This window comes from Anomalospiza imberbis, chromosome 17, assembly GCF_031753505.1.
Source record: "Anomalospiza imberbis isolate Cuckoo-Finch-1a 21T00152 chromosome 17, ASM3175350v1, whole genome shotgun sequence".
Lineage (NCBI taxonomy): Eukaryota > Metazoa > Chordata > Aves > Passeriformes > Viduidae > Anomalospiza > Anomalospiza imberbis.
In genome coordinates this window covers 13,345,917-13,360,693 of record NC_089697.1, presented here as the reverse complement: position 1 = coordinate 13,360,693, position 14,777 = coordinate 13,345,917, and the positions used below count along the sequence as shown (strand labels likewise).

General features: G+C 46.3%; 1 long non-coding RNA gene across 1 annotated transcript; it reads right to left on the bottom strand.

Annotated features, from left to right (window-relative positions):
• Positions 1-11,838: 11,838 nt before the first annotated feature.
• Positions 11,839-12,810, bottom strand: LOC137484459 (uncharacterized). Its single transcript, XR_011004879.1, has 2 exons — positions 12,211-12,810; positions 11,839-12,179 (listed from the first exon to the last, which is right to left on the bottom strand). It is a non-coding gene; the product is annotated as an uncharacterized lncRNA (long non-coding RNA).
• Positions 12,811-14,777: the final 1,967 nt, after the last annotated feature.

Genomic DNA, 14,777 nt, shown 5'->3' with positions numbered 1-14,777 from the left:
CGTGCTCGCACCTCCCGCCTGAACCCCGAGCCGTGCCCGGTCCCCTTCCTGAACTCCGAGCTCTGCCCGATCTCCGAGCTCTGCCGGCCCCAGCCGGGGCACCGAGCCGTGCCCGGCCCCAGCCTGAGCCCCGAGCCGTGCCCGGTCCCAGCCTGAGCCCTGAGCCGTGCCCGGTCCCCTTCCTGAACTCCGAGCTCTGCCCGAACCCCGAGCTCTGCCGGCCCCAGCCGGGGCACCGAGCCGTGCCCGGCCCCAGCCGCAGTCCCGGGCTCTGCCCTCATCTCCAGCCTGAGCCCCGGGCTCTGCCCGGTCCCCATCCTGAACCCCGGGCTCTGCCCGGTCCCCAGCCTGAAGCCCGGGCTCTGCCCGGTTCCCATCCTGAACCCCGGGCTCTGCCCGGTCCCCTTCCTGAACCCCGGGCTCTGCTCGGTCCCCTTCCTGAACCCCGAGCCGTGCCCGGTCCCCTTCCTGAACCCCGGGCTCTGCCCGGTCCCCTTCCTGAACCCCGGGCTCTGCCGGCCCCAGCCTGAAGCCCTGGTGCGTCTGGCGCGTTATTTGCTGTGTTATTCATCGGACACTGCTAACGGGATGTGTTAAACTAACAGAAGATCCAGATGAGCTGAGCCGCTGTGGCGTTGCAAAGGGGAATTCCCTCCACTCTTTCCCTCGCCCCTCCCTGCTGTCCTGCAGAAAGTGCTGGCTCGGTAGCAAAGTGCACTGCTCAGGTCCCTGTGCTGTGCTTCCCACCGCTGCAATTTCCCAGCACGCTGCAAACGTGGGAATTCTCAGCCTCTTTTACTTCAGGGAGAAGATGAGGTGGGGCCAAATTAATGCTTTTCATAGGGATTCCTGAATTTTGGTAATGGCTGTGCTGGGAGAGGTTTTTCAGGTGGTTAAAAGCAGAGGGGGAGAGGCATGGCAGCAGAAGCAGCAGTGGCTGGGCAGGCGCCTTTGGTGTCCTAAGGGAATTCTGGCTGTCAGATCCCTCTCTTTGAGCTTTGTTTTACAGGGATGGTCAGAAGAAGAAAAGCCAGTCACTGGCACCGACTTCAATACAACACAGAGCTTGAAATATTGAAGAAATTGCTGCAGAGAACAGCAGCTTTCAGACCCACAGCTGCTCACAGGAGCTCCTGACATATGGCCCTGCAAAACAGAATTATGGAAGGACTGGGATAAAAGGTTGTGCCAGGGGAGGCTCAGAATGGACATCAGGAGGAATTTGTTGCTGGAAAGGGTGCTCAGGCCTTGGCAGGGGCTGCCCAGCGGGGTTTGGAGTGCCCATCCCTGGAGGTGTCCCAGGGAGGGCTGGAGGTGGCACTCGGAGCTCTGGGCTGGGGATGAGGTGGGGATGGGGCACGGCTTGGAGGTCGTTTCCAAGCTCAGTGATGATGGGATTCTGGCTTTGGCACGAACATTGCAAACACCATTATTATCTCATGAATAACTAATTAAAGTCTCCCAGCCCAGGACTTTCTGGATGCTCTGGAAGAGTTCTCCCTTGCCTGGCTGAGGATTGATGTCTGAGAGTGTAACACTGCACCGAGCGCTTGAGTCATGGAGCAGAGCTGTGCTGAGATCACACTTGACACGATTTGCAGCCTCTGAGGCATAAATCAGTGTGCATGTGTAATGTTCCTCACCCTTAACCCGGCTGACATGAAAATACTGCACTGCTCCGGGCTCCCCACAAGTGCAGAGCAAGCAAACAAGGCCCACAACAGACAAATGTCAATCATGAGAGACAAGGGAGAAGAAAACCAGAGGCATGGAAAAGTCAGAGCTCATCAGAGCCCCAGAGACAGGCGTTCCTTGCACAGTTTGGACAGCTGTGGCCTCAGTGCTCTCCTGGAGACAGGACGACAAGAAATGGGTGGACTTTTGCCTTCATGCAGAGCTTCCATCCATCTCCTGTCACCCCAGACCACACAGGAGCAGCGGATCCCAGGCTGAGCTCAGAGAAAACCCAGCCCAAACCTGTGCAGGTGCTGGGAGGAGAGGTACCTGTTCAGCCAGCCCCGAGGACAAGCCCTGACCCTTGAAACAGGACACCACTCACTGTTCCCTTTGCCTTTCACAGCAGATGGAGGAGGGTGCGTTTGAAAGAGAAAAATACATTAATGAGCAGTATAAATGAATAAATGATCAGGATATACCAATAAGATGCAAAAAAAAAAAACCCCTCAAAACCCATCCGTGTCCTGGGGAAAGAACAGAAACTTGGTTACATGCCTGAGGTCACTGAAGAGGGAGAGCTCTCTCTTGAAGGCCCTGGTGCAAGATCATCACAAGTGAGCTTGGACATGTGGCCTAGGGGACAGACAACAAACTGAAATGTCATTTGTAATTAAAACTTTCAGGTATTGAATGTGGAGACAAACAAACGACAGATTTGGAGAAAAAACCTTAAAGATTCAATCCCCAAGTTTTAGCATTTTGATGGATAATGACACACATAGCAACATAAATGCTCTGAGCTCAAATTAATTATGTTAAAATAATAGGTAATTTGTCTCTGTGTTGAGAACATATAATTATGATGATTTTTTTTCAAATGTTTTAAAATAATGTCATTTCAATTCATAATGCAGGGTAGGGATTTTGCTGCTCAGTGTATTTGCTGTTTATACAATATTTTCAATGTCATTGCTTTCCTGTACAATAAATAAAGCCAAAACAATCAGTTAGTACCCTAAGATATTCCTTACTGCTGTAGGAACTGTAAAATAACTCAATATGAAAATGTTATTCACTGCAATGGCACATTGACAACTGTGATTAAGCCTCAAACGAATACTGGAACAAAATAGAAATGTATTTTTTGCTGAGTTGTTTAATTCTTCACTGTCAGGACACAGACCCAAATCCACCCAGGGGAAATGTCAGGCGTTTATAGGGTTAAATGTGCCTCAGTGCCTTTCCCCCCCATGGAAAATGTGCGGTTGGGATAGAAAAGTAAGGGATGTAATTTCAGGGCAGAATTCAGCTTCCTGCACCTCTTACCTCTTTGCATTTCTCTCTCAATTTCTTTTTTCCTAAATGCAAATTGGCTGCTCTCATATGAGCAAAGTTTGAAAACAAACTCACATGATGATGATGATGGTGATGGTGATGATGAATATGTCACACCTGAAAATGAACTCCTTAATTTATGGAATATATTTCAACACTTTTTGTATAAATATAAAAGCACAGTAAAACTCCACTGGGATGAACATGATAACAAATAAATGCTGAATCTAAGGCTTGTACAGCTCCAGTCTCACATTTAGTCATTTTTATGATTATATTTGGGTTAAAAATGGAAAGCAACACCAGCAGAGGGACTCCCTTGATACTCCGTGGAGCTCTGCCTGCTCCCTGGCAGGGCATAGAGGTAATTTTATTCTGGAAGCTTTTGAATGCTTTACAAGTAATAGGAACCAAGTGGGAAAAGCATATTCCATATTTTAGTTCTGACATCCTCATAGAAAAGAATATAGAAAAAAAAATTAAAGATTCAAAATAGTTGCCTGTGATTCAGTACCTAAAGGCTCGGTGGTGTTTTTCAGAATTCCCTTGGGATGTGTAAATGTTTCGGAGCTGGGAGTACCCACGGGAGCTGGAGTCACTTTTGCCACTTCATCAAACTAACGAGCCTTTGAGTGATGCTGTTCCCAGGTTCAGCTCTTCTGTGGGGGAAAGGAGAAAACCAAACTGAAATTTAGACAGAATGGAATTCCTAAGAGCTGGGACAACCAGGATTTATTAATCCATGCCCTCCCAAGCTTACAGAAAATAATCTTCTGCCTTCAGTTTTGCTCTATAAATCTTGCCCTCCTTCACGAGGTCTGTGCTTCCAGAAGGCTGCAGCACTCTGGGACAAGCAGAGCCTGTCAATGGGGCACAGAAACTCCTTTCTGGGGTCAGAGACAGGCACAGAAACGCCTTTTTGGGGTGAGACAGGCACAGAAACGCCTTTTTGGGGTGAGACAGGCACAGAAATGCCTTTTTGGGGTCAGAGACAGCGGGTGTTTCACTGGCCAGGGACAGGAGGACTTCTCATTTCCTGCCTGTTAGAGCAACCCTCTCCAGCTTCTACCTGACAGGATTCCCTCAGCTGAATGAACTGCTAGCAGATAAAACGAGAGTTCCTTTTGTACTCCATAATTATCCATCAGCTATTAAATACCACGTCCCACAGCACTGGAGCTACGGGGAGGAAAGTCCTGTTCTGAGTTTAGTGGGATTATCCAGGTGTGCAGGAGTTGAATCTCTATTTATGCTACTCTAGATGACATTTGATAATGTTAGAATGATGAACAAAGTATAGGAGACCCTTTCTTTGTGTGCAAATTTTAATTTACTCAGATGTGGCACAGAGAACTAGTGTGACGGCACATATTCTTCATCAGAAATTAATTTGAGCTTTGCTGTTGTACAGAGCATCCTGGGATATTCCAGCTAAAAAATCTGATTTACTGGTCCTTAGTTTAGCAGGTATTTAGCTTAGTCAGTCCTGGTGTGAAATAATAATAATAATATAGATTTTGGGTTGGTATCAGGACTCAATGCTGCTATTCATGAACTCTGTGTCACCTACTGCAAAAAAAAAAAAAAAAATCCTTCTGAAAAAAAAAGCTTCTGCTTTGTGTTCGTGTCACAAGATATTGGTACTTGACTTTTTCTGGCACTGAAAAGAGCATGAAAAGGGTAACAAAGATGAGAGGGTTTGCTATTAGAATAATGTCTGCACGCAGAAATGACAGCCAGGGAAATACTATCTGAACTTCAACTGCTGCTCATTGTCATTTTACAATTAAATCTTTATCAGGCTAATATTCCCCGTGGTCAGATGTGTTTGCTTTCCAGGAATCCTGTAAAAATTCATTCATCTGTGAATTTCAGAGAACGTGGCAGGGTATTCATGGAGAGCAGATTTTAAATGTGCATTGAAAAGTTCACCATCAAATCTATTCAGTCAAGAGGCAGAAACAGAAGAGCATCTTCCTGGAGAAGGCAGAATATCAAATACATAAAAGATATTTTCTAGTAAAGCACTACAAAATAAAATGAATCTCCACTAGCTACTTTTCTATAGTGGAATTTTTTTTTTAAATGATAATCTTGGAAATAGGTCAAAATGCAGCATCTGTTGGATACAGAAAATGATTAACCCCGATGTGCTGAGTGACCCACCTGAGAGATCTTCCAGCAGCGATAAAACCGTGCTGAAAACAAACCTTTCATAACTAACACCTCCTCCTACAGCAAACCGAGCCCCTGCTTCTGGCAATTTTTCATGATTCACTAGAAAGCACAGAGAAAGAGAAAAGCGGGCGAACATTTCCAGCGTTTTCTGTGCGATTGGACGGGAAGCGTTGCGCAGGGCCGCTTACCTTGTCACTCAGGCGCGGCGGAGCCGGGGTTTGCAGCGGGAGCGTTCGGGGGCTCCTCCGGGCGCGGTGGCCAGGAGAGGGTGCTCTTTGGTCGGATTTGGCGTTTTTTCCTCCTCCCGAACCCCTGATCCAGCTGAGGATACTTGGAAATCTCCTTCCACACGTTGTTGTATTTTAGGCTCGTTAGGATGAAATCCCGTTTTAAATAGCACAGCCTAGCGCTGAGAACTTCGGTGCCAGCATAAATTCTTGCTCAGCTGTGTTGAGCAGAACACCAAAGAAGTTTAAATTCCAGAGGTCCTTTGTGTCTCCTGCCTGGCTGTTACCTGGCTCTTGTGACAGAAAAGTGACTTCAGCTAACAGAGGTCTGTTCCCTGGGGTCTTCAGAAAATCCTCGGGAAAATGAGAGGCACATCCTGCAAGGATATTTCTGGGAGTGCTCACAAAGGGAAGAAATATCTCGGCAAAACAAAGGCATGAACCCTCCTTGCGCACCAGGCTTAGCAATTGTTCCATTTAAAGTGACCCGAGTGTCATTAGCTAGCGAACAGCTCGCCCTCCTTGCAGGTGAGTGTTTACCTGCGTTTGGGAAGGGAGGCGAGGGGAGCTGGCAGTGCCAGGCTGGAGCAAGCCTCCTCCTGTGCTGCAGCTGCCATTGCAGGTCCTTCCTGGACATTCCCACCTCCACCACCCGGGCCAGCCCTGGAAACGCTCCCTGCCCCGCTGGATTTTGTGAGGTTGCTGGTTCCTGGCTGAGTTTGGGTGGCAGGGCTGGGAACACCCGGAGCTGGCTGGGCCGTGGCAGGACCTTCTGCTTCCGAGGGAGTTCTCGCCCTGCTCGGCTGGGATGGATAAAGCAGGGTCAGTGACACACATCAGCTCCTGCTGTCCTGTGAGAGTCCCCCCAGAACGGCTCCTCGGGAGGGCAGGGCCCTGGCCAGGTCAGGCTGCACATTCCAGCAGGAGGAATTCCTCCTTCCTCCATTCCTCCTTCCAGGAGGAAGGAGATCTGTCCTCTCCTGAGGGTCACACTGAGGGTTCGGGACACCTGGGGATCTAATGGGAGCTAGCATCTCTTTGTGGAGGGTTTGTATTGAAATTCCCAAAGAACTTGAGCCCTCCAGCTGTTTCACAGAAACATCCTGGCTGGAAAAGCCTCGCAGACCATCCTGGCTGATCCCCACCTGGCCACCAGCCCAGCCCAGGGAGAAGTGAGCAGCCTTTTCTGGGATTTCTGGCACAAACCAGCTTTGTGTGGCTTCCCATTACCAGTGTCTCCTTTTCCACGCCACGGCCCTGGCCTTGTCCGTGTTGTGGATGCTGCAGCTGCTCTGTGTGCAGGTAAAACAAAAGGTTTTAATTAAAAGTGACATTGCTGCACCTTGTGCTGCCAGTGACAGTCCTGGTGAAAGGTACCTGAGAAGTGTGGAAGCCACTGTAAGGTCCTGCCCTCCTGTGTGCTTCCCAAGCTGGCAAGTGAAGACATCCTCTGATTTTTTTTTTTAATGGAAAATAATTTTTTTTCTGACTAAAATCATCCTGCAAAGCATACAAACAAATATTTGTAACGCTAGTTTTGGCCAAAATCTGAAGGGAGAAGAGGTCATTCAGAGCTCTTGAAGCTCTCAGCAGACAAGGACATTGTCGATCAGTTCCCAGCTTTTCAGGGGGAAAGAAAACAGGTTCACAGATGTAACTTTTCCAATTAAAAATCAATTTTTGCCAGAAAGCCGCTCTGATTAGTTTTAATGAGAGGTAAGCAGTGGTAAATGACATCCTGTGTCTACAAATTATGCGTTTGGGTTCAGAGCTGCCCTGCAGCCTCCACTTAACACCACAAGGACCTGGATCAGCGTCTCGTTCTGTACCACGGTGACATTTCAAGGATTCGCAGGAGCCGGATTTCTGCAGGGCACTGCCCATTAACCCCGCCTGGCAGGGCAGGGAATTCTCAATTACTCCGTGCCACGTGCCCTCTCCCCATCTGCATTTCCATTTACAGCTTGGCTTTTCTGCTCTAAAAGAATTAAAATACTTCCCGGGAGCCGCGGCGCGGGCGCCTCTGTGTCCTGCCGTGTGCCAGCTTTTGGGGCTTTGCTGTGCAGAAGGGAATTTCGGGAGGGACCCGGCGGTCTTTCACCTGAGTACTGCCCCATGTGGACTCAATTAGCCCCTAATTTCCTAATGTGTGTCGGAGGTGAAGCTTAAATGCTCCTAAATTGTGGGGAAGAAAGCCCGGCTTAAAACGATATTTTCTTCACAACTCATTTTGTGCACTCAGCCAACAAAAAAAAAAGTTCTATTCCCAACTACATTGTTTCTAATTGTGAATATAATTGCGAGTGCATAAACCAAGCTGTTGAGACGTGCATTTAATTCTCACACGTGAACTCATATTTTTACCAACGTCTTCCAGGGAAAAGTCAAGCAGCAAAGAGTTTCCCACTGATAAGAAACTGCAAAACTTCCATATTTTCCATTTTTCTGGTAATGATCACTTTTGTTTGCTGCTCCTCAAAAAGTGACCACATTCAGAATAGACAAACCAAACCCACAATGATTTAATAAACACAAATGATTTGAAAATATTCTGGAGAAGTCTGGAGTGATTGACTTTGTTTGGTGTCCCTGATTTGCCAGCTGGAGGGGGGACACTGGGCACAGCAGTGAGGGGACAAGGGCTGGCCAGGGACAGGGCACTGGCCTGTGGCCACGGCCAGTGCCAACACTTGTCCATTTTTATATGTTTTGTGCTCTTCATTGTACAGGCAGAGCCAGAATTGTAATCCCAGCCTGGAGGAGCTTCCAGGATCAAACTCTGGCTGATCAAATCCTGTATGATCAAACCCACTGAATTTCCTTTCACAACTTTGCTCCTTTTTTTTTTTTTTTTTTTTTTTTTTTTTTTTTTTTTTTTTATTGAACATTCACCTGCCAAAATCCTCTGAACCCACGATTCTCCCCTGACACCAAATCCCACAAGTTTGGGAAGTGCTGTAATCTGGAGGGCACACAGGGGAAATTCCAGACGCTTGGTCAATTCCTAACCCTAAACCACTGAGTGTGCACTGACAGCTGTGATTCCTGCATTGTTCCGAGCTCCCTCTGAATCTCTGGGATGAACAGTGCAGGAGAAACCTCAGGATGAGGTTTTCACCTTAAGAAGCCAAACAAAGCAGCTGCTCAAAGCAGCAGCAAACCCCAGCAGGGCTGGCCATCACCTGGTCCCACCTCCTGCCTTGTTCTGTTCCAGGGGCACTCGGTGGCACCAGGAGGATCCAGGGCTGCCCTGGACAAGGTGCTGAGCACAGACAGGGCACAGTCTGTCTGCTAAAAACCCTGCAAGGCAGCTGTGAGATGGCAAAGCCCAGCCCACAGGGACGTGCAGAGCAGGGGAGGAAGCAGGAATCAGCACAGCAGTTCAGCCTGACACGAGTTCTGATCTGCTGAGGAGCTGAATGGATTCAGGCTACGCTTGATAAGCTTATCTTGAAGTTAGACAGAAGCTGGGCTCCTGGAATTCCTACTGTTGCTCTGTCATTATACAGCTGAAAGTCAGGAACTGTCAAATGACATGAATAATATCTGTCCATATTTAATCCAGCGAGCTGCTGACAATTGCCTCTCACCCTTCCCCTCGGTGCACGAGCTCCACCAAAGGGTTTGGAGCGATCACACTGAATTTAGGCAAATCTGTAGCTGCAGAACCACGCTCCAGATAAGAACCTCACTGTGTGTAAAATGGAGAAAAAGAGGCGATAGCAGGAAGCACAAGAAACTACGGAGATAATTCTTCCTGGACCACAGCAAGGAGAAATGTTGGAGATTGTGCTGACACTGGTGACGTTACAAATGCTACGGGCTGAGGATAATGCAGAGTAGACTTTTTTCCCCCTCCCCATTTCAAAACAATCACATTCTATCCTCTTATAAGATATGAGGAAGATTGTTATCTCGCATAATGAAAAGCAAATGACAGGCAGATAAACTTAGGAGCTGTTTCTAAAGGCTTGTACAGTATTCTCCATGGTACACAGATAAGGAAATCACATAATTGAAATGGCTACAAACAGCATTAAAAAGGCACAGAAGAGGAAAATGAGGAGATCAAATGCAGAAGGCAGACAAATTTTAGATTACTGACGGAGGCATTCGGGCAAGGCACTCCACTCCTCGTGGGAGCTGAGCACCTCCTGCTCCTGCCTCCCAGCCCCATTTCCCTCCTCCAGGGACCCCCTGTCCTCACCCATCCCAGGGACCCCGAGGTGTGACACTTTGGCTCCCGGAACAACCCCCAGCTTTACCTTTTCTTCACCACTCTTTGCCCTCTGGCGTCTTCAAAGATGTCTTGGTGCTTCTTCTCAAAGTGGAAGGCTCCAGCTGCTGCTTATTGTTCTCTGCAGAAATGGGAAAAATTCAAGTCCTTTCCTATCTGAGTAAACAGCAAAGTGTTTTCTGAACTTTCTCAAGCACAGAAATACCATGGAAATGTTTTCAAGTGTAGGCAGAATAACAGCAGAGGAGTTTCTGCTCTGAGGCAGATTTAAATGGAAACCTCATTGTTAAAGTGAGATATCCTGGATGGCCCAGACCCCCCCAGACCTCAGCCAGGGGCCCCTGTCGTGTGCTCCAGTGCAGCATCTCCCAGGAACTGGAATTCAGGTCACACTGGAAGCCCTTACACTGCAATAATCTTCCCTAATTAGAGGAGGAAGAAAGAACTCAGCTGGACAAATGAGCTAAAATCAGGAGGATCTTGAACAAACATCTCAAGCATTAATCATTTATAGAGAAAGAAGAAGAAAATCATCAAAATAATTGAGCAATTGCAGACAAATGTCACAATGCCTTGTATTGCCAAAATCTCATCATTGGAAATGTATACGTCTGATTTCCAGGTTTATTAATGAAACAAAAAGGCATCTACAACAGATAAATAATACATCATATGGAATTCACACAGTCTATTTATAATAGAGATCAGTGACACCTATCAACTCACATTAAATCACATCATGCAGATTTTGCCTCGTCTGCACATTGTCAATCTCTGCTTCCTCTTTCCCTTGCCGTGGTGACAAAAAAGTAACTTGAAAAGAGTTGTCTCAGAAATCCCTGCAAGAACGCTGAAAAGAGCAGCAAAACTCGGGCAGGTTCGTGGCTGGGAAGGTGCTGGCTCAGCCCGGTTTGCCCAGCTCTGAGGGCACAGCAGGGGTTTGGCTCACAGATTGGGAAAACAGGGTCACACCAAGAATCGAGGGCATGGGATGAGTCAGTGCAGGTCTGGGAGCAGAATTGGGGTATCAACCTTCTGAGCTGCAAAGCTGAATCGTCCTCCATCCCTGACCTGGGCCCTGATGAAAAAAAACCATGGAATGAAGTGGGTTTTGAAAAAGAAGTTTGAGTTTTTACAAGCATCACTGTTAAAACATAACGTGGGCTTAGAAACATCCTTCAAAAACAACATAAATAAGTTATTTTGCAGAAGAATTATTTACCATTAGAAGAGATAGAAGTTTATAAACCAGTTCAGAGATCTGCAGGGGAAACATTCTCGTTGACATCATCAGAAATGGGGGCTGAGGAGGCTGAACCCCCTGGATTTTGCATGCAGCTTTTAAAATGTAATTAGTGATCTAACATCAGCAGACGTCACTGACTGTGGTAATGTCTGTGGCAAATAAATAACAGTGGAACACAATAAAACTCCCTGTAATGTACTCTGCTGCAATATTGATGGCAGCATATGGCAAACATCTGACAGCTGTTAAACAGATGTGGCAATTAGCAAACCTTCTGGTCATGCTGGTGAGATTATTATGCAACACGTTCTCCAGGAGAATCCTGTGACTTCCTACTCTGGCAGCTCTGCACGTGGGCAGTGCTGCTCTAAGCTCCCATCCAGGCTCACTCCTCTCTCCTAACCCCAATTTTTTGTTGAGTTGCTGCCTCATAGGAGGTTTAGAGAAATCCCGAATTTAAACAAGAACAATATCAATTCAGCAGTGGAGCAGATACTTCAATTATAATAGCTAATGGACAAATTGAGAGATAAAAAGACTTTTCTATCATGTTGAAATTCAATGAACAGTTTTCAATTAGGCTCTAAGTATAAAAGGGGAAAAAAGGAAGATACTTTTCCTTGATGTTAACATTGCAGGAGAAGATGAGAGTAACTTCACTTTTTCATTATACAGAAGAGGTGCATATAATGATGCATATTTAAATTATAAATCAGGTCACTATCTGCCAAATGAAAGCAATATCAATTAGAGCTGGGGTGGATCAGGCTTTAAAACTCCTTATATTTAATGACAAAAGTATGACTGTTACCCTCACCCAGCCAACAAAGAGATAATTTAAGGCAGTAAGAAATCAAAGAGTGATGTCACAAAAATAAGCCCTCACAGCTTTTTGGATGGGATTATTATAATTAATAGACTTCCAATGATTTTTTAAAATATTTTTTTGCGGGTTATGGGCTTTCACAAAAGCATTTATTGCAGGCATAAAATATATAAAGCTCTAAAGAGTGGGTTTGAGTAAGGTTGACTTGAGGGTCCTTAGCCTTTCTACTCCAGTAATTCCTGTAAAATCAGAGTTTCATTTATAGGCTCAATTTATAACGTTGAATTTATGCCAGTTCATCTGATATCAATCATGATAATAGCATGATCTATTGTATGTCACTTGTGCTAATGCAAATTAAATATCATTACATTACAAAAAAAGCCTTATGTTAAAATAACACGGAGTGTGTAACTTGAACCACAAAAATTAAGGATGAATTAGCAATTTGGGCTGATCATATGTACAGATAATAAACATAAACGCTTGCATATCTACAGATAATAAACATAAACCCTTGCATATCTTATATATAAAATTATATAGATGCTGAAAAAAGGAAAGCTAAGCAAAAAATAAAATAGATTAAGGTTTGTGTAGCAAGATTAACACTGATTTTCCTTCTTCATTGTAGTTAAGGTCAAGTAGTGAGCAGTTTATTATCTTCCTTTTAACCACTGTGGTTTTGAACCTCTGGCTTTGACACAGGAGTCCTGGGAATCAGCTTTTAAAAATCTTCAGATTTGCAAATGTCGTGGTTTGAATCCCCCTATGTCTTTATAAATGACATCCTCACACACTCATCATGGTAGCTGTGCACTTGGGTATAAAACTCTCCAATTCAGGGCAGCTGAAATGAAAAGTACAGCCAGGGAAGATAGTCCTGAGATTAAAGTGCAGCCAATGATTTTGTTGAAAATTGTTAAAAATTGGTTCTTTTTGAGTCTCACTGCAGTCCATGTCCTCTCTCCCCTGCTGAAGTGGCAGGACACGCTGTTTAGATTAGGTAAGAGACATTTCCGTGCATAATTGTGATTTTCAGCATAAAAGTCAGGAATAGCTGCGATATTTGTGCAGATCTTCACGCTGTAAATGTCCTGCGGTTTGAGGCAGAATGAGCATTTATCAGCTGTGTCTCCTGAGCATTACACACAGATCCAAACCCAGTAAAAACCAGTGGCTGCTCTGCCGTTTCTTCTTGAGATGAGGAGCAAGCTCTCTGCTTGGAAGTGTCTGTGGGCTCTGCTGGCCGTGGGGGTCCTGCAGGTCCTGTCACATTTTTGGTTCCAGATCACACATCTTCTTTTGGCTGTTCCCTGTGGTGTGGAATCCTGCCCGTGCTGTGGTGGGCAGAGCTGGGGCTCTCTGTGCTGAGGTCAAGCTCCTGTGACTGCTGTGTTTGTTACCCGTGAGCACTGTGGGACACTTGCTGCAGTGTCTGAGCACTTGGCCATCATTCCCACGCCCACCTGATCAGTCATCAAACCACAGAAAATGGGGGTGCTTTCCTTCCAGAGGGGGAATGAAGCGCAGGCAGGCCCAAAGCTGCTGCAGGAGGTTTTGAGGTCACCTAATTGCCCCTTCCAGTACCTGAAGGGAGCCTAAAAGAACGTGGAGAGACTGATAGACAAGGGAGAATGGCTTCAAACTGCCAGAGGAAAGGTTTATTTCAGAGATTTGGAGGAAATTGTTCCCTGTGGGTGAGGAGGCCTTGGAATAAAATTCCCAGAGCGGCTGTGGCTGCCCCTGGATCCCTGGCAGTGCCCAAGGCCAGGCTGGACAGGGCTTGGAGCCTGGGACAGTGGAAGATGTCCCTGCCAGGGCAGGGGTGGGGCTTTCAGGTCCCTTTCAATGCAGGTCACTCTCTGATTCTGTGATAGCCACCGTGGGAATAAAAACATTCCCGAGCCTCCTGAACCCCCATCCAACGCTGCTGTCCTGGGGCCTGGGAGCCTTCGTGGGAAAATAGCAGATAATTCTGGAGTCGTGGCTGCTCCGGTGCAGCTGAGATTGGCTCGTGTTGGGCTGGGATCCCTTTCTGCTCCTGACTCCTGGAAGGAGGGGAACACCCAGCACAGCCCTTGGAAGGAAGGTACCAGTAAATGATCCACACCTGGATCAGTAAATGACCACACTTGGTCCCACATCTGCTTAACTTTGAAGTTAATCTGCTCACATTATCAAGTTCAAACACGTGGATGTGGCTGCCAGGTTGTCCAGATTATACAAAAAAAAAAGGCTCAGGAAGGAGGGGAACACCCAGCCCAGCCCTTGCAGTGCTCTGTGGCACTTTGAGCCAGGGTTCAGCATCCCTGGGCAATACTTTCTCCAAGTTTTGCATAATTACCTGCACTCCTTGGAGGTGGAGAGGAGAAACTGGGGAGATCAAACCTGGCACGAGGCTTTGCACATCTCCTGTTACACACAGCAGCCTGATCTGCAGAAGCATATTCATTATTTCACATTTTTCCTCCTTCAAATGGTGGCACTGCTTGTTTCAGAAGCAGAACTGACACTCTTCACTGCTCATCGCTACAGATGTTAGAGAGATTCTTTAATGTTGGAAGGAAACACAAACCTCCTAATGGAGATCTTGGCAGCTAAGTGAAAGGAAAATAGATTGTTTTAAAATATATTTATAGGTCTTTTAACACATATATATACTCTGACAGTGATCTGGGAGTTTAAAAAGTCTATTATTAAATTTGTTTTAACACCTCTGTTTACAAAGTTTCATGTGCTGCTTCCATTGCCTGCTTCATGTACTAAAATTCCAGGTTTCCCGTCGCATTTGGACAAACCTCAGCTTATTTTTGTGGACCTCTTGGAAACTTTATCCCAAGTTAAAATAAACCCAGTGCTAGTACTGGGTTTAACCCTTTGCCACAAGATGAAGCCCAGTGTTTACAGCCTCCAGAAAGGTCTTAGATCTTCATTTACATTTCCATCTGATAATCTGAAGCCTGTCTGTGGCACAGCAATCCCTGAGGTGACCAGTAAATGATCCACACCTGCACTCTCACACTTGGTCCCACGTCTGCTTTACTTTAA